This window comes from Pinus tabuliformis, chromosome 8 (assembly GCF_031772625.1).
Source record: "Pinus tabuliformis cultivar Carrire ecotype Pingquan chromosome 8, CPIR1, whole genome shotgun sequence".
NCBI lineage: Eukaryota > Viridiplantae > Streptophyta > Pinopsida > Pinales > Pinaceae > Pinus > Pinus tabuliformis.
Window position 1 is genome coordinate 1,435,865,223 of NC_142294.1, and position 26,656 is coordinate 1,435,891,878.

At 42.2% G+C, this 26,656-nt stretch overlaps 1 protein-coding gene across 6 annotated transcripts in view; it reads right to left on the minus strand.

Moving 5' to 3' along the window:
* The window catches only part of LOC149241070 (branched-chain-amino-acid aminotransferase 5, chloroplastic-like), a 209,980-nt gene that overhangs the window by 26,827 nt on the left and 156,497 nt on the right, over window positions 1–26,656 (minus strand). The window lies entirely within an intron of this gene.

Below are 26,656 nucleotides of genomic sequence, written 5' to 3' on the forward strand. Positions count from 1 at the left end.
TTTGAGTAGCTGGATTCGCGTTATCTGTGCTCTCCACTTACAAGTAAGTTCCATACACGAACCTTGTAACTTAGATTATAATATTTACAATCTTAGACTTGTAACTTAGATTATAATATTGACCGATATACTATTCTCTCACAATTCAAATATTATCATTGGCATAATGGTTGTATTTTTTTTGTGCCCACAGTGTTTTTAAAAATAATTAATTTAAATGGTTTATATAGTTATTCAAATTCAACGTATATGATAAAATAATTATTAAATACATAAGATAATTGTATTGTAGCTTTTTTTATCTCAGAAACCAATGAAAAAAAAAATTATGATACAATTATATTATGAGTTTACTAGTTATTTCATCATATACATTGAATTTGAATGGATCATAAATTTACTTTCAACAAAAAAATTTACCACATTAAAATTCCAAATCAGGTAACATGTTAAATAGCATTACTCTTTACTAAAATCAATACCATTTTGTAAAATAAAGTAAAAAAGGTTAATTCAACACAAAGAATGAAACTTTTGCTCCAAAATCTTTTAATATTTCTTTAGATTAATATTTGTAAAACGAATCTTTAAAAGGAAAACCATATTCTATGAATATATTAAAATCTCTAAACACAAATATTTCCACATCAAAGTTATAATATTTGAAAATTTTGTTATCATGTCATGTAAAAAATATCATTAAATCCAATATTAATATTATAAATTTAAAAACTAATGATTAATACAATATTAAATTTAATATAATATTAAATTTGTTATATTATAATATATCATGATATATTAACTCTAGACATATATGGGAGGGAAGAACAAAGACAGCGTGATAGAGGTGGAGAGATAAAAGGAGTGAGAGGAAGCGAGAGAAAGGGAGAGAGGAAGAATGAGAGAGGGAGGGATAGAGAAATGGAGATGGAAGGAAAGAGAGGGAGGGAAGAAGCATCACATAGAGAGAGAAAAGTGGAGAGAGGGAGAGACAAGGCACAGATGGAGAGAGAGTGTAGTTGTTTATGGGTGTGATCCGAATTTAGACAGGAACGCAATAGATTACAGAGATAACCATAAATACAGAGAGGCAATAACCATAAACACAGATATGCAGCGGAAATAATACTTCATTTCATTACTGTAAAATACTGAAATATGCTTACAAATAGAAATGGAGAGAAACCAACTAGGGCGATGGTAGCTATCTCTGAGAAGAGATGTGCGGCTACATGCCTCTGAACTGTATTACAATGAGACTCGAAGGCCTATTTATTGTTGAGAAACAATGGAAAACCCTTCACATACCGAAACCTAACCCTAGAAGATGAAACGCCAAATTGTGGGCCCCGTTTGGGTAAATTGGTACATCAATTTCCCGGGGTCGTAACTTTGGCATACGATCTCCGTTTGACGCGTACGATAGCTCGTTAGAAAGATCTATCCGAGTACTACCACTTCGGGAGGCAACATTAGGACTCGGTCGCCCCAGAATTCCAAAAAAACGTCGTTTAGGGCCTCAAAACGGCTCCGGAAGTTCAGGACCCGAAAAACTACTAAAAATAGTAAACTGTGCTACAATTAAGGAAACTGAAAATGCTGAAGGAGACAGTTGTGGGGGTCCAAATGGGTTGGTGGGTGGCCACCAACATCCACCTGGATCATTCCTCCCCCCTTAGGAAGCAATGGTCCCCATTGCGTTGAGTTCCTCCATCTGCTGAACTTGTCCTGCAATCTCTGATGTGTCCAGTGATGGTGGAAAGCATGGTCGACGATGGTCCACATTGAATACTCGGTGCAAGCGAAGGAATGGAGGAATGCTGTGCTTCAAAGCATTGTTGCCCATAGCCTTGGTACTGCTGTGAGGACCATGTCGAAGTGGTCGGAGCTTCTGATGGGCTCTTGTAAGGCGTTCTTTCTGCAGATGTAACCAAACTTTGTTGCCCACCTGAAACTTATGTGGTACCCCTGTGGGTGAGGAGAAGTTGTTCCTGTGTTCTGTCATGACCGTATCCCTTTGTTGCTGCTGCTGCGTGTAGGAACCCTTTGCAGGGGTCATGGATGTAGCAACGATCTTCCCCTTATTTTGGGAGTGAACCAGACAAATGAATTTCCTGGTCTGTGATATGAGCTTGCTGCCTTTCTTGGTAGTGATCAAGGATGTAGCAGTAGGTGGGGCTACCTCTGGTATCCTGTATAATGAATTATTCAAAGAAATAATGACACCACGAGGCCTTGACTCATACACAGCATGTCGCCTCCACAAGTATGGCTGGCCTAATAGTACATCACAAACATCCAGGGGTGTAACATCACACAATACCTCGTCTGTGAAGGGCTTGATGCTGTAGGGAAGGCGGCACTGCTGGCGAACTTTCAGATCTCGTCCTTCGTGAAGCCACCCGATACTGTACGGCTGCGGGTGTGGTGTAGTCGGTAGGCCCAACCGCTTCACGACCTCTGCTGAAACCAGGTTCTTTTGGCTACCACTGTCGACAATGAATCGCAGCGGTGAACCCTTCACCCACATCTGTGAGTGGAAAAGACGCTCCCCCTCCTCTGGATCTTCGGGCTCATTTTTCTTGATCTTGGCAGTGGCAACAGTGGCGCTGGGATCCGCATCAATGATCTGCTTCCCTTTTCCATTCCCCTTGTCGGGTTCTGGCTCAGGATCGGAACATGCATCTGATTCGGAAGCCTTCAACTCGGCCACCAGTGACTGCTTGGTCCGACACTCACTTGTGTTATGAGTGGGACTCTTGTGGAACTCACACCACTTCCCTGTGTCCTTCTTCGGCTTCATGGTGTTGTTCTTTTCTTGCGGCTTTGACGGGTTGTCTTGGGTCACCCCGCCTTGGCTTTGTCCTTTGGGCTTCGAGTTTGCAGATCCAAAGTCTCGCTTCTTCTGTTTGAACTTTTGCTCGATTTTGACAGCGTATTGGTATGCTGTGCCGAGTGAGGGGATGTTCAAGAACACCATCTCTTCCTGGATGTATCTGTGTAGGCAGCCGCGGTATTTGAGTACTAGATGCAGCTCAGAATCTTTGATACCCAACTGTGTGCGAAGGGTATGAAAAATGTTTGTGAACTCTGGCACATCTTGGTCTCGTCCCTGCCGCAGTGTGGTCCATTTGATGTATTTGTCCTCATAGCTTCCGACAGGGTAGTACTGCTCCTTGATGGCATCCCGAAAGTCATTCCAAGTGGGTGCGGCCGAAAATAGTGAGCCTGTACTTTCATCCTTCTGCTCGCAGTAGGTTTCCCACCAGTCCTTGACGTGGGGGGCTGCTTTGAGAAGGGCAAAAACAATCTTTTCCCGACTTGAAAATTCATGAACAGAAAAATACCCATCGAGCAGATTTAACCATTTATCTACGGCATCTGCGTCTATTTGACCCTCGAATATGGGGATTTCAAAATTAACTTGTACCTTGAAGGGTGTGGCATTTCTAGAGTCGCTGTTTGAAGCCGATGCGTCGCCTCTAGGTAGCCGCTGAAGGATCTGCGCAAAGCTATCCATCATCGCGTTCCTTTGCCGCTCGAGCGCTTCTTCGAGCAAGATTTTGATAGGATCTCCTGCCCCCTCGTCTTTCTTCTCGTCCGCCATGGGAGGCCGTCGGGATTTTCGAGGCTGGTCTTGCAAAGGTTCGACCAGTTCAAGCCCTAACTCCTTATACCCTGACCTCGTTGGGGACATGCAAAGAAAAACAGAGAAAAAGCAGACCGCTCTGATACCACTGATCCGAATTTAGACAGGAACGCAATAGATTACAGAGATAACCATAAATACAGAGAGGCAATAACCATAAACACAGATATGCAGCGGAAATAATACTTCATTTCATTACTGTAAAATACTGAAATATGCTTACAAATAGAAATGGAGAGAAACCAGCTAGGGCGATGGTAGCTATCTCTGAGAAGAGATGTGCGGCTACATGCCTCTGAACTGTATTACAATGAGGCTCGAAGGCCTATTTATTGTTGAGAAACAATGGAAAACCCTTCACATACCGAAACCTAACCCTAGAAGATGAAACGCCAAATTGTGGGCCCCGTTTGGGTAAATTGGTACATCAATTTCCCGGGGTCGTAACTTTGGCATACGATCTCCGTTTGACGCGTACGATAGCTCGTTAGAAAGATCTATCCGAGTACTACCACTTCGGGAGGCAACATTAGGGCTCGGTCGCCCCAGAATTCCAAAAAAAACGTCGTTTAGGGCCTCAAAACGGCTCCGGAAGTTCAGGACCCGAAAAACTGCTAAAAATAGTAAACTGTGCTACAATTAAGGAAACTGAAAATGCTGAAGGAGACAGTTGTGGGGGTCCAAATGGGTTGGTGGGTGGCCACCAACATCCACCTGGATCAGGGTGAGATAGAGAAATAAAGAAGGATAGATAAAGAGAAGAGGGGCATAGAAGGAGAGATATTGACAGAATTGGAGGGCAAAGAGAGAGACAGAGAGATGAGGTGGAGAGATAGAAGGAGGCGGGAGAGATAGGGAGAGAGAGGAAGGAAGAGAATGAAGATGTGGGAGAGAAAAGGAGAGAGGAAGGGAGAGAAAGAGGGAGGTAAGAAGAAAGACACAAAGAGAGAAAGGTGGAAAGAGAGAGAGGAAATGATAAGGGAGATGGAGAGAGAGGGCGAGAGGAGAGTAGGAGGGAAGAGAGATAGAAGGGGGGAGAGAGGGAGAGAAGGGAAAGAGAGAGAGAGAGGGAGAGGAAGAGAGAGGGAGAGATAGATAAATATGGAGAAAGAGTGTGTATGTTTTGGGGGTGATATAGAAAGACAAAAGAGAGACAGATAGAGGTAGATATATAGATGGAAGGTGAAGAGAGGGAAGAAGAGAGAGGTATAGAGAGGGAGAGATAGATAGATATGAAGGGAGAAAGCATGTGTGTTTGGGGGGGAGGTGAGATAGAGAAGCAAAGAAGGACAGATGGAGGAGATATAGATATAGATGGAGGGGGGAGATAGGGAAGAAGAATTCTTGCACTAGATGAATTGATTTCAGTGTAGATGGGGATTTCTAATCTTATTTGATTGCTTGCATTGAAGGAGATAATCCGAAGGGGAGGGTAGAGGAGGAATGAAGAGAGGGAGAAGGATAGGACTGAGAGAGGGAGAGAAGAGTAAGATAGAGAGAGGAAGACACAAAGATGGAGGGGGGGAGAGGGGGGCAGAGAAGCAGAGAGGGAGGGAGATAGAGACAGAGTTGGTGGGGAGAGAGAGAGAGAGAGAGGAGAGAAGGAGGAAGATAGTGACAAAGTTGGAGGGAAAAGACAGAGAGAAAGAGATGGGTGGAGAGAGAGGGAGATGGGAGAGAAAGGGAGAGACACGACTTGAGAGAGAGGAGAGTGCGAGGGCGAGAGAGGAGGAGTGAGGGAGGACAAAGAGATGGATTTGGAAGGGAAAAGATGTGAAAATTTATGAATCTACACATCAGAAATCCTACTGCAATCATTGGTTTATTATCTCCTACTTGTTTTTACATTCAACAAGTTATTTAATTATTTAAATAGCGATGAAAACACTATTGCAAACTACACATACACACAGATCATGAACTAAAATAGAACGAGACAAATACACAAGGGACACCGTTATTTTTGGACAATCGTCCCCAGAAAAACCCAATGCGAGAAAACTGGTGCAACATATAGAGGGTTTGTATTATTAAGCAGATTTGTGAATACAACCAGGCTGCCAAATCTGGCTCACCCAACAGAGAATAAACTCGGCCAACAGTTGGATGAACAAACCCCACAGGTGACTGTGTTGTTCCCAGTGCTGGGCAGCGATGGTTGCTCCAAACTCTGCGTTGGAACTGCATCACCTCCTCTAGGAGTTTCTCACTGTGTCACTGCGACATTGTGTCATTGAGACCCCTTAGCCTCCACTGTGTCACTGTGTCACTGCATCACTAAGTCACTTCGTCTCTGCATCACTGAGTCAGAGCTCTCTCTCTGCGTTGTCTCTCCTGGCGTTGCTCTACCTCTCTGCTATGTATTCTCGCCCTTGAACTGAAGTCCCTCTGCCGAACTGCCCCTCTCACTACAACTCAGATCGCCTATTCGGTTTTCTCAGCAAACCACGCCCCAGAAAAATCGAACTGACTGATCTCTTAGGTGTATCTCCATCTCACCCTCAAGCCTCCTTTTATACTTTTCTTGTTGATGAATCAACGGCCGAGATTAAGTCCCTAATCAACGGTTAAGATTAAAACAGACTTGATCCTCATCACTTAGAAGTTTCTCACCCATATTCTTATTAATAACAATTAATATTTTTATTTTCCTAAGTTCAGACTTAGGAACCCATTAAAAATATTAATTATTTTAATAACTCCTCATCTTGGTGGAATTTCTCCAAACGATTTCTGAGTTCTGGAGATCTCATGTATTCTAGCCCCTCCATAAAATTTTGGAGCTAGAAAACATCTGATGCTACCCAAAATCAACAAGAGAGGGAGGGAAGAAAGACATATAGAGAAAAAAGTGGAGCAAGAGAGAGATAGAGAGGGGGAGTGAAAAGGAAGAGATAGAGAGAGAGTGTGTACATTTGGGGGTGAGATAGAGAGACAAAGAAGAAGAGATTGAGGGAGCTATAGATATAGATGGAGGAGGGAGAGAGTGAAGAAGATTTCTTGCACTAAATGCATTGAATTCATGGTAGATGGTGATTTCTAATCCTATTTTATTGTTTGCACTAGATGTTGATTTCTAATGATATTTGATTGCTTGCACTAAATGCATTGATTTCAGTGTAGATGTTGATTTCTAATCCTATTTGATTGCTTGCACTAGATGCATTGATTTTAGTGTAGATGTTTTTTAATTATATTTGATTGCTTGCACTAAATACATTGATTTTAGTGTAGATGTTGATTCCTAATTCTATTTTATTGTTTGCACTATACGCATTGATTTCAGTCAAGATGGTGATTTCTAATTCTATTTGATTGCTTTCACTAGATGCATTAATTTCAGTGTAGATGGTGATTTCTAATTCTATTTGATTGCTTGCACTAAATGCATTGATTTCAATGTAGATGTTATTTCTAATTGTTGATTTGGGATAGCATCGGATATGCTCTAGCCACAAAAATTTGTGGAGAGGCTAAAGCACATGAGATCTCCAATACCCAGAAAGGGGCTGGGCAGATTCTAAACAGTTTGAGAGATATTAAAATAATTAATATTTTTAATGGAGTCCCTAAGTCTAAACTTAGAGAAATTAAAATATAAATGTGAATTAATATAAAACTGCGTTAGAATGGTCCAAAGTCATGGATCAAGCCAGATTTAATCTTAGCTGTTGATTAGGGACTTAATCTCGACTGTTGATTTGTCAACGAGAAAAGTATAAGAAGAGGCTTGAGGGTCACTTGGAGAACACACTGAGGGAGACCAGCCAGTTCAATTTCTGGAGCAGGGTTAGCTGAGAAATTGAACTAGTGGTCTGGTGAGCAATCAGGAGGCAACAAGTACGAAACAGAGAAACAGGATCAGCCACAGGAAATCAACGTTGAGGCAAGAGAGGCAGACGAAGGGCATTTCAGGCAGACGCAGAGCCAGCGAGAGATTGCACAGTCACTAGTCGAGCCTGCGTGCGTGATGCAGAGAGGCCCAGGGTTTACGCAATCAAGTAGGGGATGACACAGAGTGTCTGAGAGCCACGCAAAGGTCAGTCAGGCTGACGTTGGGACTGGAAGAAGAGCTGGAGAATTTTTCTCTATGTGGGTAAGCCAGTTTGGCACCCTGTTGTACTGAAAAATCGTTGAATAATAAAATCCTCCCCTGTTGCACAGATTTTCCCACATTGGATTTTTCCGGGGACTGTTGTCCAAAATACCTGTGTCCATGTGTTGATTCTTGTGCATATGTTTGTTTTTGTATTACGGTGTGATATCTGCAGCAGTATTTATTTGTAATTTTTATTGAAGTAATTTCATAAATAACTTATTGTGGAATAAGTAGGAAAAGTAAATTAGTTGTTGCAGTGTAGAATTTTCACATGGTATTAGAGGAAGTAGTCAGAGATAGAAAGGGAAAATCAATTATGGGTCGAGACCACGATGCAGAGGCATCCACGTCAGGGGACTCACATAGATTTTCAAAAGATTGCACAAGAGAAAGAGATTTTGATTTCTCTATGTTGGCTTCCAGGCTAAAAGAATAAGTGGCGTGTATGATTAATGCTACATCATCAAAAGTATGGTATATAGACAATGGAGCCTCGTGGCATTTGACGGGAATCAAGGAGTGTTTCTCAGAATATCGAGAACAGAAGATGAACTTTCAGATCACCATGGGGAACAAGACAAAGTGTACTCCAGTAGGGAAGGGTACCATAGTTTTCAAACAAAATCGGGGGAACAGTTCCGTACTACAAATGTGTTGCATGTACCAGGATTGGGGATGAACTTACTTTCCATGTTGTAACTACAAGGCAAGGGCTATGACGTCTACTTCAACAAGGAGAAGGTATACATCAAACACCTAAGCTGGAAAAAGAGAGTGCAAATCGGAATCAAAAGTAATAGGTTGTATAGATTACAACTAGAATCACCAATGGCACTAATAGGCAGTCATGGAGACAAGGACTTGAACAAACTATCGCACAAAAGAATGGGTCACTTGCACCATGGAGCTCTAAGAATTCTCAGGAGCACTCTAACAGGAGTTCCGGATCTGAGTACGGAACAAAATGATATATGCAGGGGATGTGCTCTAAGAAAGTATGCTAAGAAAACATTTCCCAGGAGCAAACATAGGGCCAAGAGTGTACTAGGATTGATACACTCAGATATCTGTGGACCTATGTCTGTCAAAGCTCTCGGTGGTGCCGAGTATTTCCTTACCTTCATTGATGACCACTCAAGGAAAACTTGGATTTATTTTTTGAAAACCAAAGATGAGGTTTTTTATCGATTCAAGGAGTTCAAGGCTCTGGTGGAGAATCTGACTGGAAAGAAAATAAAATTTTTACGCTCGGATAATGGTGGAGAATATGTCGATAAGGACTTCACTGATTTTTTTACTAATGAGGTTATCAGAAGAGAGTGGACCGCTCCCTACAATCCGGAGCAGAATGGGGTAGCAGAAAGAAAGAACAAGACTAATTGTAGACGCAGCTAGGGTCATGATGTATGATCAAGATATGCCAAAATTCCTATGGGCGGAAGCATGCAACACAACAATCTATGTTCAGAACATAACTCCTCATCGAGCATTGGGCAATATTACTCTAGAGAAAGTCTTCACAGGGAAGACACCTGAAATCAGTCATTTCAGGATATTTGGGAGTTTAGCATATTGTCGCATACCCGAAGAAAAGAGGAAGAAGCTAGATCAGACTGCGGAAAAGAGATATCTAGTGGGATATAGCGAGAATGCTAAGGCATACAGAATCTATCTTCCAGGGAATAGGAAGGTAGTAGTATGACGAGATGTAAAGTTCATGGAGGACAGGGCTTTCAGTAAATCTCCCAAGATGCCTTCCAAGGAGCAGCCGAAAGAGGAACCATTAGTTAAGCCTCTTCAACCAACAGAAGTAAAGAATTCTTCCTCAGGTCAAGAAGAATCTCAGGATGAGGAGGAGGAGCGAAAAGAAGCACCTGCTAACAGAGGAAGAACTAGCAGGGAACTTCGTCAGATTCTGCGAGATGGAGAGGAATTCATCGGTGCGCCAAGAAACAATAAGAGGGAGCGAAAACATCCAGATAGATATCAAGCATTAGTAGCTCAGGATGGAGAGCCTGCCAGTTTCAAGGAGGTAGCCCAACATCGGGTTTGGCTAGATGCAATGGTGGAGGAGTATAACTCCATAATTGTGAACGACATCTGAGAGGTGGTGCCAAGGCCTCAAGACAGATCAGTGGTAGGTTCAAGATGGATATACAAGATCAAATACGCTGCAAACGACAATGTTGAGAAATACAAAGCCAGGTTTGTGGCTAAGGGGTATGCTCAAAAGGAAGGGATTGACTGAGGAGACCTTCACCCTGGTAGCCAGGTATACATCTATTAGGACCGTGATATCTCTTGCATCCCAGATGGGATGGAGATCCACCAGATGGATGTCAAAACGGAATTTCTAAATGGGGTAATAGAAGAAGAGGTATACATTGAACAACTAGAGGGCTTTGAGACTCATGAGAAGAAGTCTCATGTATGAAGATTGAAGAAAGCCTTGTATGGGTTGAAACAAACACCGAGGGCATGGTATGGTCGAATAGATGGCTACTTGCAGAAGATGGGATTTGTCAAGAGTGACGCAGATCCGAATCTCTATTATCTGTTTGTAGAGAACGAGCTGCTAATCTTAGTATTGTATGTGGATGATCTTTTTCTGACGAAATCATCTAGACTCATTGGGGACTGCAAGAAGAACCTAGCCACAGAATTCGATATGAAGGATTTGGGACAAATGCACTACTTCCTAGGGTTCGAAGTTTGGCAGCAGAAGGGAGAGATCTTCCTTAGGCAAGGGAGGTATGCTACAGAGACCCCGAAAATATTGAGGATGGAGGACTGTAGACCCATGGCTATGCCAATGATCACCAACTGTAAGAAGATTGATGCATCAGAAGACAAGGATGTCGATCCCACCCTATACAGGCAGCTCATAGGGTCCCTAGTGTATCTGGTCAATACCAGGCCAGACATTTGCTACGCTGTCAACACCCTTAGTCACTTCATGGTGGAACTGAAGAGGGCACACTGGGCACCAGCCAAACACGTTCTCAGGTATTCACAGGGAATAGTCGACTATGGACTCTTGTACACCAAAGGTAAGGATATCAGGTTGAGTGGATTCACTAATGCAGATTGGGCAAGAAGTTCAATGGATCAGAAAAGTACCTATGGGTACTGTTTCAACATTGGATTAGGAATGACCTCCTGGTGCAGTAGGAAACAGAAGTTTGTGGCTCTAAGCTCATCGGAGGCAGAATATATGGCGGAAAGCACAACTTCGTGTGAGGCCATATGGCTTAGAAAACTGCTTGTGAACCTATTCAAAAGGAATATGGAGGTGACCAGGATCATGTGTGATAATCAGAGTTGCATTAAGCTCTCTGAGAATCCAGTGTTTCATAATAGATCAAAGCATATTGATATCTAGTGTCACTTTGTCAGGGACTATGTCCAACGAGGAGCTGTACAGTTAAGCTACACTCCCACAGAAGAACAGGTGGCAGACATCCTCACCAAGGCCCTTGGGAAGACAAAGTTTGACTACTTCAGGGAGAAGATGGGGATGGTCAAGAAACCGTTTCAGTAGCAGAAATGGGAGTGATAACAGCACGGATACAAAGGGAGTTGCAGTGCGGATGCAGTGTTGGGAGAAAGGACCAGCAGCAAAACGAATGTAGAGGGAGTTATCATACAGATGCAGCAGTGGCAATGGTAGAGCCATGGGCAGCAGTACAGGATGTAGCAGTGCAAAGGATGTTGGGCAAGGAGGCTTAGCATCAGCACAGGAACCGATGTCGGATGATCAGGGTGATACTCAGTGAGGAGTATTACTAGAGCACAATCCTCGCTAAGAGGGAGTGTTCATTTGGAGTAGCATCAGATGTGCTCTAGCCACGAAAATTTGTGGAGAGGCTACAGCACATGAGATCTTGAATACCCAAAAAGGGTTTGGGTAGATTCTAAACAGTTTGGGAGATATTAAAATAAATAATACTTTTAATGAAGTCCCTAAGTCTAAACTTAGGGAAATTAAAATATTAATGTGAATTAATATAAAACTATGTTAGAAGGGTCTAAAAGTCATGGATCAAGCCAGATCTAATCTTAGTCGTTGATTAGGGACTTAATCTCGGTCGTTGATTTGTCAACGAGAAAAGTATAAGAGGAGGCTTGAAGGTCACTTGGAGAACACACTAAAAGAGACCAGTCAATTCAATTTATGGAGTGGGGTTAGCTGAGAAATTGAACCAGTGGTCTAGTGAGTAGTGAGGAGGCAGCAAGTACGGAACAGAGAAACGGGATCAGCCATGGGAGATCAGTACTGAGGCAGGAGAGGCAGACGCAGAGCCAGCAGGAGATTCGCAGTCACTAGCTAGGCCTGCGTGGGTGACGCAGAGAGGCCCGAGGTTGACGCAGTCAAGCAGGGGCTGACGCAGAGTGTCTGAGAGCCACGCAGAGGTCAACCAGGTTGACGCTGGGACTAGAAGAAGAGTTGGAGAATTTTTCTATGTGGGTAAGCCAGTTTGGCAACCTGTTGTACTAAAGAATTATTGAATAATAAAATCCTCCCTTGTTGCACCAATTTTCCCACATTGGGTTTTTCCAGGGACTGTTGTCCAAAATCCCTATGTCAATGTGTTGATTCTTGTGCATATGTTTGTTTCTGTATTACAGTGTGATATCTGCAGCAGTATTTACTTTTAATGTTTATTGAAGTAATTTCATAAATAACTTATTGTGGAATAAGTAGGAAAAGTAAATCAGTTGCTGCAGTGTAGAATTTTCACACTAATATTATTTGGTTGCTTACACTAGATGCATTGATTTCAGTGTAGATGTTGATTTTTAATCGTATTTGACTGTTTGCACTAGATGCATTGATTTCAGTGTAGATGTTGATTTCTAATATTATTTGATTGCTTGCACTAGAGGCATTGATTTTAGTGTAGACGTTGATTTCTAATCTTATTTTATTTCTTTCATTAGATTTATTGATTTCAGGGTAGATGTTTTCTAATCTTATTTGATTGTGTGCATTAGATGCATTGATTTCACTGTAGATGCTGATTTCTGATTTGATGTAACTCAATGTATGATGGTACATTAACCTAAAGTGATTGGACTAACAATGTGTATTGATTTTAGTGTAAGCACAAAAAATGATTGACAATGTGCATTGATTTTTGTGTTATAGTAATTCAATCTATTAATATTGGAGAGCAAGAGAGACAACATATGATGTTTACGATCTCAACTATCCTTTTCATATAATTGATATGAAAAGATAGAAAAACTAACAAATAATGTAAATATTTTGTAAATCCGACCACTCATTAAAAAAATTCAAAACTAAATTGTTTCTTGTCTTTTGTAAAACAAACTATAGATAAAAAAAAAAAAAAAAAAAAAAAAATCATCAAAATATTTTGAAGGAAATAAATTATTTCAAACATTAGCAATGAAACAAATGATTTCAAGAATAATCTTGATGCAATAAATTATTAAAACTACTCTTCAAGATATATTTAATAATACATGTAGTGACACTATTAAGAATTATTAATTGTCAAAAGTTGTGATACTTGAAGTAAATGTGCAATATCAATCCTCTTGCAAATTATTAACAAAATTGTCTCCCTTCTTCGTCACCAACTAATTACTAACAGACAATTACATACACATATGGGAATATAGCACAACAATTGTAACGTTCACAAACATTACCATCCAAATCCAAACACATAAACACACAAACCACTCATAATGATATAGTCATGTCAAACAAAGAAAACAAGTTTATGATGAAATGAACATGTTTATGGATAAGTTGTAACTTAATCATACAAGCCCATATGGTCATTTAAAAGGTATTTGTTACAAGTTTTTATGCATTCTCAAGCTTTCAGATCACTTGGTATCATAACAGTTCATTGTCTGGCTTAGTGGGTACATTTGTCAAGTTTAATTCAAACAAGGACAAGAAAACTACTTAAGAAGGTAATTTATTAAGTTTCAAAATGTCTTTGTCTGATCCTTTCGTTGCAAATCTTTATCAAGATTCAAATATGTTTAAAGAATTATTAACCATGAAGAAAATGGTGGAAGACTTGCATAATGATGATAGAAAAAGCAATAAGTTGCAGAAACAGTTGAAAATATTGGAAGATGAGAAGCAAGAGCTTCAAGATAAACTTCAAGTGATGTAGTTGCAATTACAAGCTTCAGAAGCGGCCCTAGCAAATTGTCAGAATGCTAAGGTAAACGATGTAAGCAACGCTTGTACACATTTAGTTTCCTCTCAAGAATAAGCACACTTGAGGAAATGGGTCGAAATTGTTATTGAAAATGGGTTACCAAGGGAAAGGCTTGGGAAGCCATGCCCAAGGTATGACAAAACCCATTATGGTTGAAGATCGACCTCGATATGCTAGAATTGGATATGACAAAGAAGAGGATGGAGAGAGTTCCAAGACTTTTGAAGCAAATGATGTTTTGAGAGGAACTTCTGCCTCATCAGGATCACCTCATCAGAGTTGTGACAAAGGTGACCATCCAAGGTATAGGCCCGATTATACTAAAGTTTCTTTTGATTATAAGAAGCATGATAATGTCATTCGTAATTTGTGGCATAAGATTCCATGTCCATTTTGTGGCCTATATAATCATAAAGTTTCGAAGTGTTCGAGGAGATACAGGAAATTTTTGAAGGAAAAGTGACAAAAGGGCCTGTTAGGGCTCCAGGAAACTCTCCTAGGTTGTAGCTCGGAGATGCCTGGTAAAATATAATCTTCAATATGGTTCTAGGAACTTATTGGGATGGATGATGGTTTGGTTCAAACCAGATAACCACTTCTACTCTGTTTTCACTCCAGACATGCATGAACACCCTCAGACTACAAGGCTTTAGACCACCAATGCTCAACAATTTGGGAATTAGGTGAATAGACAAAGAATACTAACCACACCAGCAGATGCATACAGAATGTAAGATGGCCAGCTGCAACTAGTAAAGAAACTTGCAAATCTAATCTATCAATGCAGAGATAAGATGACAGTTATCTTGCATTAGATACAGAAGAAACCTGAGTGACCTACTCACTAATACATTCAATTGTCTAATCCAGAGATAAGATGGCAGTTATCTAGCATTAGACGTAAAATAAATCATGAATACAACCCTTCAGGCACAAGCTTAGAACAGAGGAGAAATGGGGATTGAGCAATTAACAACAAAAGAAGGTTGCATTGTTGAAAATGAAGATGAGACGCTACAAGTTACAGAATATCTACAATCTCCAGAAGTTGAACTGAAACACAATTGCCAACCCTGATTACATCTTACTGTCGGCTATTTATAATCTATCATTACAATGGCCCTTAGCCGTTTAGGGATGAAAGGGTCTTAATTGACCACCAACTACCATTAACTATCTGATAGCATCTTTGAACGTAGTTGCTTTCTCCACTACGAAAACCTGATTAGTTCTGGTATTGTGTTGTCCTGCCAGGTGGTCGGATTAATTATAGCAGTGGAGCTCCATGACTGTTTAATTCGGTTGTTGAGTCGTGTTGTGTCCTTTCTTCCTTCGGCCATGCTCTTCTTTTAATTTAGTTTCATGGTCAGACTGTCGCCAAACTGACAGAGTCGGCCATCTTCTTCTTCGAGTAATAGACAGGACGTGGGGTATGGAGTGCATGGGCAGATGAACGGTTGTGAGTGATCGTGAATGGTGGCCGTCGGATCAAGGGAGATGTGTGGTGGCGATCGCTTTCTGAAGGTTAGCGGTCGGGATGGGAGTGGAATATGTCCGGGCCATTGGATCTTCATGCAGGCAGATCGGACGCTTATCAGGTGGTAGAGGCGCGCGGGTGATATCACCTGGGGGTGGTTTAATTTGAGTGAAAACAGCTTTTATCGGGTGGGCATCGGGTGGTAAGCGGAAAGTGTCAAAACTCGCCCGATGCCATTCAGTGGATGACATGTAGCGGCGGAGGAAAGAGGAAAACCGCCCTCATCGGGCGGGTACTTTTTGCGCTTGTTGTCCGCGCGATATGGGCGGTAGCCATTAGATCTGGCGGGGGTGATCTAACGGTGGAGAGCGGTCAGGCATGTTATGTGTCTCGGATGAGGCGTGGGCTGTTGGATCGGCGAGGAAAGATCAACGGCAGAGAGTGGCGAAAGTACGAGGTGTCCTCAGGAATCGTGCTACAGGCGCGCATGGTGGAGGGGTAAGGTTTTATGGGGGGTTTTTGGCTAATTCGCTTGGGGCTAAGGTTAGAGAGGGTTTTTTCAGGGTATGAAGGTTAATAAAGGGAGTGGGAAAGGTAAAGTGTAAGCAGGATAAGGGAAGAAGTGGAAAATGGCCCATGTAGGACCCCCTTAAGAACAGCAAAGCCGACCAAATCTTTCCGTTGACCTCCAAAAAGTCAGCAGTGCACTTCAGGGCTAATACTGGCTCCTTCTGGGGATGAAATCCTCCCTGTGAGGTTTCAAGAACCGTAGACCACTTCCCTTTTACATAAGAAACAAGATCAGAAATATTACCTACTATTCCATTGGGCATGGAGTCTATCTAAGCCTACACTACAACTTTAAAAATAACATATTTACAATACTGAGGCTTGAAAGCCTTAAACAAAATAAACTTTCCAAAACCGCCCATTGACTGGGCCATCAAAAATAGTTTCTCCCTCCTTTAAAGCATTCCTTTTGAGAAAACAGCCATTAAACTAAAAATTGACCCTTTTTTCCTTTCCATGAAAGGTTCCTTTGTCTTGGTCAATGTGCATATCAGCAAATTCATCAAAGACTTGCAAAAGCCTATTGATTTGATCCTTTACTTCAAAAACTTTCCAGCATTCGGTATTATCAGGCAAAGATGGTCTATATTTCACCTCATCTCTGTATGCTTTCAGCTTTGGATGTTCTGCTTGAACGGTTTTGTACACCTGTTGAATGATAAGGTCTGCTTCATACTCTGTTGTGTCATTTGTGACCTGAAAAGTTAATATGAAGGATGAATCAATGCATTCTTGTGTGGGGGACACAAGGACTTCACCTGTTCCTGCAACTTCCTTAGAGTAAGCCCCATCAAAGAACATGTCCCAAATCTGTGAGCCTTCTTCCTCTGTGATCTGGAAAACTGGTTTTTTAAGCTGTGTAGAGGCCAACTGATAAGGCTTGGTAATGTCAAGACAAAGCTTATCCATGACAGCCTTGGGCATTGGATTATGGCTGGCTCCAGTGTCCAAAAGACAATTATGAAGGATTTCATCATGAATAGACAGAGAAACATAGAATGATGGGGAGCTATCTTCACAATTTTCAATGATTGGGCTGAGAATAACAGTTGGTTGGTCATCTTGCAGATTTACATAGTCAGTGGAGGCTTGGATTGCTTTAGGCTCAAGATCCTCAAGGATGGATGCTTTGAAGGACTCATTCTTCAGTGGTTAAATCAGAGGCATAAGTATTCTTGGCTTCTGGATCTCTGATTGAAAACCGGAAGAAGAAGGGGACTTGTCAAGGCCTCTTACCTCTATGGTTGGAGCTTTGAGGATGATAGGGTCAACTGCTGGTTGCTTCTGCTTATTAGTTTGTTGTTTTGTGGGGACAACAGCTCTTTGGACAGGGCTTTCTTTGCCATTACTCATCCTTGACCTCAGGTTATATCTCTGCTGATCTTCAGTTTGCAGAACAGCTTCTCTATCCCACTCTTGGCTGGGCTGGTCCTTGAGTAATGACTCTTCATAGGCAGCCAAGGTCAAAAAGGGAGCACTGCCTTTGTCTTCCATGCAATGGATCTCATCATCTTCTTCAAACTGCTCTTCTTCCATGACTACATTCTAGAAAGGGGTCTTCACTGGCCTCTTTGCCCCTTTGCATGATCCGCAATTGTTCATTTGCTCTCCTATATGGATTCGGATTTGGAGGAGCAAAGGTATTAGGAACCCTTCCTTTCCCAGAATGTTGCTCAACCTTTAATTTGGAAACTCCAAAGGCTAATGACTCTATCATCTTAGCCATTTTATCGATCTTGGGATCTGAAGATGATGAGGGCTCACCCCTCTGTCTTCTTCTATCAGCATTACCTTCAAGTTTCTCTACGGTCGTGATGTTTGATTCTACTTCCAAGGCTGCATGTTGCATATCAACCAAAGAAGCACATCTTCTCTCCCTCAATAGTAAACAGAAATAAGAATCGAAGGCATTGGCATAGGTGAGCTTAGCAGAGGTAGGGGTGGGTTTCACTTCAGTTGGTATCTTGCTGTAAATGCGGTTAAACCTTTTATTGAAATCGGAAAGTGACTCCCCATTTTCCCTTTTTAGGTTCCCAAACTCAGTATGATAGTAGAGCAGATCTTTCTTATCCCCCCAATGCTTTAGGAATACATCATCTAAGGCCTCAATATCTGTTATAGATCTAGGGGTCAATTCTCTGAACCATTTTCTTGCCTCTCCATCTAGGCTTTGGACAAAAACTCTCATCCACACATCATCTTCACTAATGTCTAGATTATCTGCATAGCTATAAAAGGACTCAAGATGTTCTTCAGCTATAACCCCTTCAGTCCCAGTGAACTTAGGCATGTATTTCTGATATTCCCCAGTAGGCATTGCATTTGAAGGAGTGAGCAGCACTAGAGGTCCATACCTATCAGCTATGATTCTTTCCATTTTGGTGGGTGCTTGTAGACTTGCCATGGCTGTGGTGGATTGAAGAGTACTGGCAGTCTGAATGATAGAGAGCTGAGGAGTGACTAACAGGACTAAAGGAATATGAGGGATAGGAGGTGAGGTTTCCTTCGGGCTTAAAGCAAGAGGAGAACCTAAAGAATAAGGAGCTTTATGAATCTCTGAAAGTTTTTCTTCACTGCTAGTGTTAGAGGCTATACTCTCAACATGTATTTGTTCTATTACAAGCCTTTCTTTCAGAGATATGGAGGATTGTTTAGGTTTACCTGATCCTGATGCTCCTTTCTGTGATATCTTTCTTCCTTTGATGATCTTTTCAGGGTCAGGTACTGGGTTAGCTAGTGACTTCTGAGGATTTCTCCGAGTATGCCTCACAAACTGAGCCAGAACTATGATGTGGAGTCGCCAAAAGGTTCGGCCTCCAGTAGAGTCGCCAGACAGATGATTACAACAAAAAATGTGTCCAAACTTTGTCTATCATCAAAGCTGGATCTGTGTCGTTCTCCCAGGGAAGCTGAGCTTCAATCTCCTCTCCCCGGCAACGGCACCAATTATGTTAGGGCTCCAGGAAACTCTCCTAGGTTGTAGCTCGGAGATGCCTGGTAACATATAATCTTCAATATGGTTCTAGGAACTTATTGGGATGGGTGATGGTTTGGTTCAAGCCAGATAACCACTTCTACTCTGTTTTCACTCCAGACATGCATGAACACCCTCAGACTACAAGGCTTTAGACCACCAATGCTCAACAATTTGGGAATTAGGTGAATAGACGAAGAATACTAACCACACCAGCAGATGCATACAGAATGTAAGATGGCCAGCTGCAACTAGAAAATAAACTTGCAAATCTAATCTATCAATGCACAGATAAGATAACAGTTATCTTACATTAGATACAGAAGAAACCTGAGTGACCTACTCACTGATACATTCAATTGTCTAATCCAAATATAAGATGACAGTTATCTAGCATTAGACGTAGAAGAAATCATGAATACAACCCTTCAGGCACAAGCTTAGAACAGAGGAGAAATGGGCATTGAGCAATTAACAGCGAAAGAAGCTTGCATTGCTGAAAATGAAGATGAGACGTTGTAAGTTACAGAATATCTACAGTCTCCAGCATTTGAACCAAAACACAATTGCCAACCCTGATTACATCTTGTTGTCGGATATTTATAATCTATCATTACAATGGCCTTTAGCCATTTAGGGATGGAGGGGTCTTAATTGACCACCAACTACCATTAATTGTCTAATAGCGTCTTTGAACACAGTTGCTTTCTCCACTACGAAAACGTGATTAGTTCTAGTACTGTGTTGTCCTGCCAGGTGGTTGGATTAATTATAGCAGTGGAGCTCCATGACTGTTTAATTCGGTTGCTGAGTTGTGTTGTGTCCTTTCTTCCTTCGGCCATGCTCTTCTTTTAATTCAGTTTCATGGTCAGACTGTCGCCAGACTGACAGAGTCAGCCATCTTCTTCTTCGAGTAACAGATAGGACGTGGGTTATGGAGTGCATTGGCAGATGAACAGTTGTGAGTGATCGTGAATGGTGGTCGTCGGATCAAAGGAGATGTGTGGTGGGGATCGCTTTTTGGAGGCTAGCAGTCGTGATAGAAGTGGAATATGTACGAGCCGTTGGATCTTCAGGCAAGCAGATCAGACGGTTATTGGGTGGTAGAGGCGCACGGGTGATATCACCCGAGGGTGGTTTGATTTGAGTGAAAACAACTTTTATCGGGCGGGCATCGGGCAGTAAGCGAAAAGTGTCAGAAATCGCCCAATGCCATTCAGTGGATGACACGTAGCGGGGGAGGAGAGAGGAAAACCACCCTTGTCGGGCGGGTACTTTTCGCACTTGTTGTCCACGCGATATGGGTGGTAGCTGTTAGATCTGGCCGAGGTGATCTAGCGATGGAAAGCGGTTGGGCATGTTATGTGTCTAGGATGAGGCGTTGGCCGTTGGAGCGGCGGGGAAAGATCAATGGCGAAGAGCGGCAAAAGTATGAGGTGTCCTCAGGAATCGTGCTACGGGCGCACATGGCAGAGGGGTAAGGTTTTATGGGAGGTTTTTGGCTAATTCGCTTGGGGCTAAGGTTAGAGAGGGTTTTGTCGGGGTATGAAGGTTAATAAAGGGAGCGGGAAAGGTAAAGTGTGAGCGGGATAAGGGAAGAAGTGGAAAATGGCCCATGTAGGACCCCCTTAAGAACAACAAAGTTGGCCAAATCTTTCCATTGACCTCCAAAAAGTTAGCAGTGCACTTTAGGGCTAATAGGGCCAATCTCCAAATCATAAGGAATTTAATGGCAAAACAAAGTTGCAACATTGTTGCACACATTGTCATCAAAGTGGTCCTTTGATTGACAAATGTTGGAAGCTTTATCCTAAATTTCGTCAACAATATTGGAGGAATGTTGCACAAGACTCTGCCAAAAATGAAAAATTTAGTCCAACAAAGATCATTCAAGAAACAAAGCATGAGGAAATACAGTTAAAGATGGATCCATTTGAATGCCTTGGTAAGAAATGGTTAACATTTCTACAAAATTGAGTTTTAATTATCATGCATGATTGAAACCTCCAAAAATAAGTTTATATTTGTTTCTATTGATGAAAACAAGAAAATAAAAGTTGAATTGCATGCATCTATGAAGAAGATTCATACACAAAAAAAAAAAATCTATCTAGCAAAGAACGAGCTTGGCTTGAATTCTCTCATCTGTTGACATGATTTGTTTAGAGAGATTTCCTAGCCGATCGAGACACCACCTCAACTGCACCAACATGGTTCCACTGGCTCTTCACTTCATATCGCTATGTCAAAGAAACAATGCAAGATCAAAGACTGAGAGATGTTACACATAATTCTCATTATTTTCCAATGCTACCAGAAGAGCCAAACACCTCTATTTCAAAAGAAGATGATCCTCCGCATGTGATAGAAGACTTCCAAATTACAAGTGAAACTGATGACAAGGAAGTGCACCATAGCTAGTGTCATCTAGTAAATTCTAGTATGGCTTTTAGTGCAAAACGATGGTTTTAGCGTATTCCACATTCTGGAAAACATGCAATGATATTTGTATTGAAAATATAGAAACTGCTGAAATTATGGAGTTGCATTGATTGACTGCAATTAAAAATTGTTGTTGCATGATATCCTTGATGGTTATTTGGGAAATTGGATCGCCATTAAATGGAGCTTACCAATTTCATTATTTTTGCGCGCTGGCATTAGAGTTGTATCACACATATATGATGGCATTGATGGCATTAATGATGGCGTTGGATGCCATTGATGAATCCTCGTCATTGATATTGTCGAGATTGCGATGTTTCCATTTTTGGATTCCAGATTTATGGAATATCTATTGAATGCACAGTGGTTACAAATTTTATGAGATTTTCTTCCACGAATGCACAAATATTTTGTTAAATATTCACTACAATGCAAATTTGAGAGCATAGACATGATAGCCCGTAGCTATAAAATAGAGACACGTTGCATGGTATCGATGGTGGATATATTTATCACAAGAATTATGGAGATTCGATGTGTTTGATGCATTCACAGTTGGGAGATCTTTTTTAACTCAGAAAATGTAGATTTGGTGGCATGGGCTATGTAAAACGTGGCCATATGCCACAATCAACACATTCAGCCCAATCCCATCCACCACAAAAGTAGTAAGGTGGAACAACTATGGCCAGAACTGGAACCACAAATTTAGACGAACACGATGTTAGACAATGGATTTACGTGGCAACCACATTGAAACAATAAATATCAATCAATGTTAACGACCTAATTAACGGAGGTATGAATGGTGTTGGGTGCCATTAACATTCTACGTGGAATTTTCCCTTAGAATTGTCGGGAGGTTACAATGCCGCATTCATTGTGCCATGAATTGTGGGTCAAAATTGATCCCGAATGTGATGGAGTTTGGACCACGCCTAACCATAGTTATTATGAAAGCGAAATTTATTGAGCCACGTTGAGAGTTGATGCACAGTCAGAGAAAAATCCATAGTATGTTGAAAAATCTACAATGCCTTGTTAATTTTTGAAGACTCATAACTTTGTTGGGTTTTTAGATGTCACTGCAGCTAAATCTTTGAAGGAGAATATGAAGGCATCAGAAGTGCTCTATGAAGGCCATATTGACTACAAAAATATGTGCAAGCATTATGTGGCTCTACGACTCATAGACAACATACTTTCCTCTACGACAGCGTAGTTCATGAAAACAAGGAGCCACCATGGCCATTTTTGAAGATTTGGACGAGGGCATACGACGGTTCCACAAAATGTTGAGTAGTAGTTCTAATCTTTCCACAGTTGTGAACCCAACTTCTCTTGCTCAGCATGTTATGGAGAAGACTCCTCACATTTATTTGGCCTTCAATGGAGCAGAGAAAATTGCAAGAGAGCAATGTGTTGATTTCATACGTAGTTGGCTTCATATCAATGACTATGATTACCTGCTCAACAATGCAGTAAGTTATGTATTCATCTTCAGTTGAATAACAACGATATCTTGGGTCTTTCTTTGCATTGACACTATGATCTGGCTACTTGAACAATGATAGTAAGAGGACTTTCTTGCTCTTGGAAATTGATGCGTTCAAGGGAGCTACTCTGAGAGTGCTCATCAATACTCATATCTTGGTGAGTGAATTTGTCAAAATCTCTTTGACCTTTGCTCCAAGCTTCGGGCCCTCATCTTTATCAGAATAACAATATTCTATGTCTCTTTAATTTCATACTCAAAAAGTGGTGGTTTTACATAGATGTTGATTCATGGAGTGGCATTCTTAAGTGATTATCATGAATGTATCTATAATGTTGGGCAAGAAGAGTCTAGATAGTCAAACGTGAGTCCAAGTGAGATCATAGATGTGTGGGACTTAAATTTGGAGCACATACTTCTCAGCCACGGAGATCCCTTGTCAATTGAGTTACAAATTATTTTTCTCTTTTATCTCGTGAAGGTACAAATGTTTTTCCTCCCAAGACTAGGATTTCCATGGTATGAAGCAATAATGGAATTAAAGCAAGACATTGTGATATAGTTATAGCAAGGGACTAAGAAGTTGATTTAGATCAATGTTGAAGTTTCTAAGTCTAACAGTCAGAAACCCTCCATGGTAAATAACTTGTTAATTAATCAGAACAAGTACATGCTCAACATATTACAGATCAATAACTGATTTAACAGAAACAAGCACACAAGTGACATCGTTGTTTTTGGACTAATGTCCCCGAAAAAACTCAATGCGAGAAAACCAGTGCAGCTATCTGAGGGTTTGATTTATTAAGCAGTTTCAGAATACAATTTGAGTGCCAAATCCGGCTCACCCAACAAAGAAAAATCTCGGCAGTAGTACCTCTCTACTCGGAAGCAGATATTCTCGTTGAAACCCCGGATGAACACTCTGACAGCTCCACAGTTCCAACCTGCCCCACAAAACACCAGCGTCAGCCTCTAGGGACTGCGTCAACCTCTCTCTGGCCCAACGTCACTCTGGCTTGGCCTGCGTCAGCCTCTAGAGGCACTGTGTCAGCCTTCTGGCCCTCGCGTCACCCACGTTGGCCCTCTGAAGCACTGCGCAACTCCTGGCTGCCTCTGCGTGAACCCTTGGCTACTTCTGCGCCCCTTTCTCTCCAACTACTGCGCTGATCCTCCCAGTGCTATCTCTACCTCTCTGCTTCTGTATTCACTGCCCCTCAGCTGCAACTCTAATCATTGATTCTATCTCTCTTAGCAAACCCTGCTCTAGAGAATAGAATGACTGATCACTTTGGTGTATTCTCCAAGTGACCCTCAAGCCTCCTCTTATACTTTTCTCGTTGACACATCAACGGCCGAGATTAAGTCCCTCATCAATGGCTAATATTAGATCTGGCTTGATCCATGACTTTTGGACCATTCTAACATAGTTTTATATTAATTCACATTAATATTTTAATTTCCCTAAGTTTAGACTTAGGGACTCCATTAAAAATATTAATTATTTTAATATCTCCCAAACTGTTTAGAATCTGCCCAAACCCTTTCTGGGTATTGGAGATCTCATGTGCCTTAGCCTCTCCACCAATTTTCGTGGCTAGAGCACATCTAATGCTACCCCAAATCAACACTCCCTCTTAGCGAGAACTGTGCTCTAGTAATACTCCTCACTGAGTATCACTCTGATCATCCGGCATCGGTCCCTGTGCTGATGCTAGGCCTGCTTCCCAACATCCTCTGCACTGCTGCATTTTGTACTACTACCCATGGCCCTGCCACTGCCACTGCTGCATCTGTACTGCAACTCCTTCTGCATATATGTTGTTGCCCATGGCCCTACCACTGCCACTGTTGCATCTGCACTGCAATCCCTCTCATCATGTTACATCGTGCTACCCATAGCACTACCACTGCTAACTGCTGCACTACAACTCAGTTACTGAGAAGTAAATAACTGATCTTCCAACTCTGACATCTCCATCAGGCTAGATACACTCTTGATGTTGAAGCTCCCTCTGTCACTGACAAGTGCTCCCTCTCTAACCTCTGCGCTGCAGCAACAACTCCATGCATCTCGCACCGTTGCACACCCCTCTGTGCTATCCTGCACTGGTGCAACACTCTCGTGCCTCTCGCACTGTTGCAGCCTGCTATCCTCGCACTGTCCTGGGAATCCTGCACTGTAGCTCCCTCTATCGCTCCATCCACATCCGTCTCTACTAACATCACCAGTACTGCTACTCCTCTTTAGGGCTCCCGTAGCAAGGTCTGATCCAAGAGGCTAGGTACCTCGAGGATCTTGCCCCTCATTGCCTGTAGTCCGTCTGACTATAGCTCGATGTCTACCCACTTCCGCTCAAGTGGTGCATGTGCACTCATGGCACAGTCATCATCTGTTTCCACTTCCTTCTCTGCCCTCGCTGGCGCTGCCTTGGTCTCGGAGGCCTCTCCCTTAGTCTTCTTCCTTGGACACTGGGTCAGATAATGACCCAACTCCCCACAGTTTAAGCATTTGACCTAGGAGAGGTCCTTCTTCTTCTGTTTCTCCTGCTTTCCCTCAAATGCTAGGGCAGCATCCTCTTCTTCCTCCTTCTTGATTCTGATCCCCTTTTCATTGCTTCCTGTCTTGCTTAGCCTTCTGATCTCTTCTTGGCGAAGAGATGCCCACATTTCCTCCCTATCTGGAAGGATTGTCCTGCCCAGTATACTCTAGACAAACACCTCCCAGTCTTCAGAGACTACGTTCAAGGCTATTCTCACCATCAATTATGGATCTGGTGTGGCCCCTATGGAAGTCGGCTGATCCCGAATCTCCTTCAATCGACCGAGGAAGAGATCGATCTGTTCTCCCTTCTTCATCTAGCATGACCGCAACTGATTTTCTAGTAACATCCTCCTCTGCACAAAAGTATGCTAGTACAATTTCTTTAGGGCCTCGCACATCTCATGTGTCGTTTCCTTTTTGGCAATATGTGGTACTACATGGTCCTTGACCCTGTCAAGAATGATGCACTTGGCCCTTGCCATTGCCTCCTCATACTTTTCGTTATCAGTTGGGTCAACTGGGATAGTTATTGCTCTCAAGGCGAAGTGCTTGACACGATTTCTATCTAGAACAGATAAGACTCTGGCCTTGCAGACTACGAAGTTTGAGGATCCGTCCAACCTATCCTAGTCTCTTACCCCGTTCACTACCATCTCGCTGCTCCTCTACTTCCCTTCTGGAAGTTCTCAATGTGACTCCCTATAAGCCTCGATTTCCCTCCTACAAATCCTTCTGCCAATGTCGAGATGCCCTTTCTCTAGTCGTCAGTGTAGCTGCACCACTGATCCGGATATCTCGGCTAGAAACCCTCGGTAACAACTCCCTCCTTGGCCTTGCCCCGTTAGGTACTGTTTTGACTACAGTACCCCACTAGCTCCACTCTGCAACTTACCCACAGCTTCCTAAACCCCAACAAAACGTAGTTAGAGCTCCTAGGCTCTGCACAATCCTGGCACCAGCAAATCAGCCTCCTCAGCCAATTGCGTCAGCCCACCTGGCCTCTACATGGCTCTGCGTGAGCCTGTCTTTGCCTCCCTCAACCTCTACACCGCCTCTTCTTGGCTCAACCTCGATGACACAGGCACTACGTCACCCTTCCCTTGCTGCTACCCTGCTAGGAACAACTTCTGTCACTCGAGACAGTGGTTTTCTGTTTTTGCTGCTCTGCTCAGCTGATGTCCTCAGTTCTC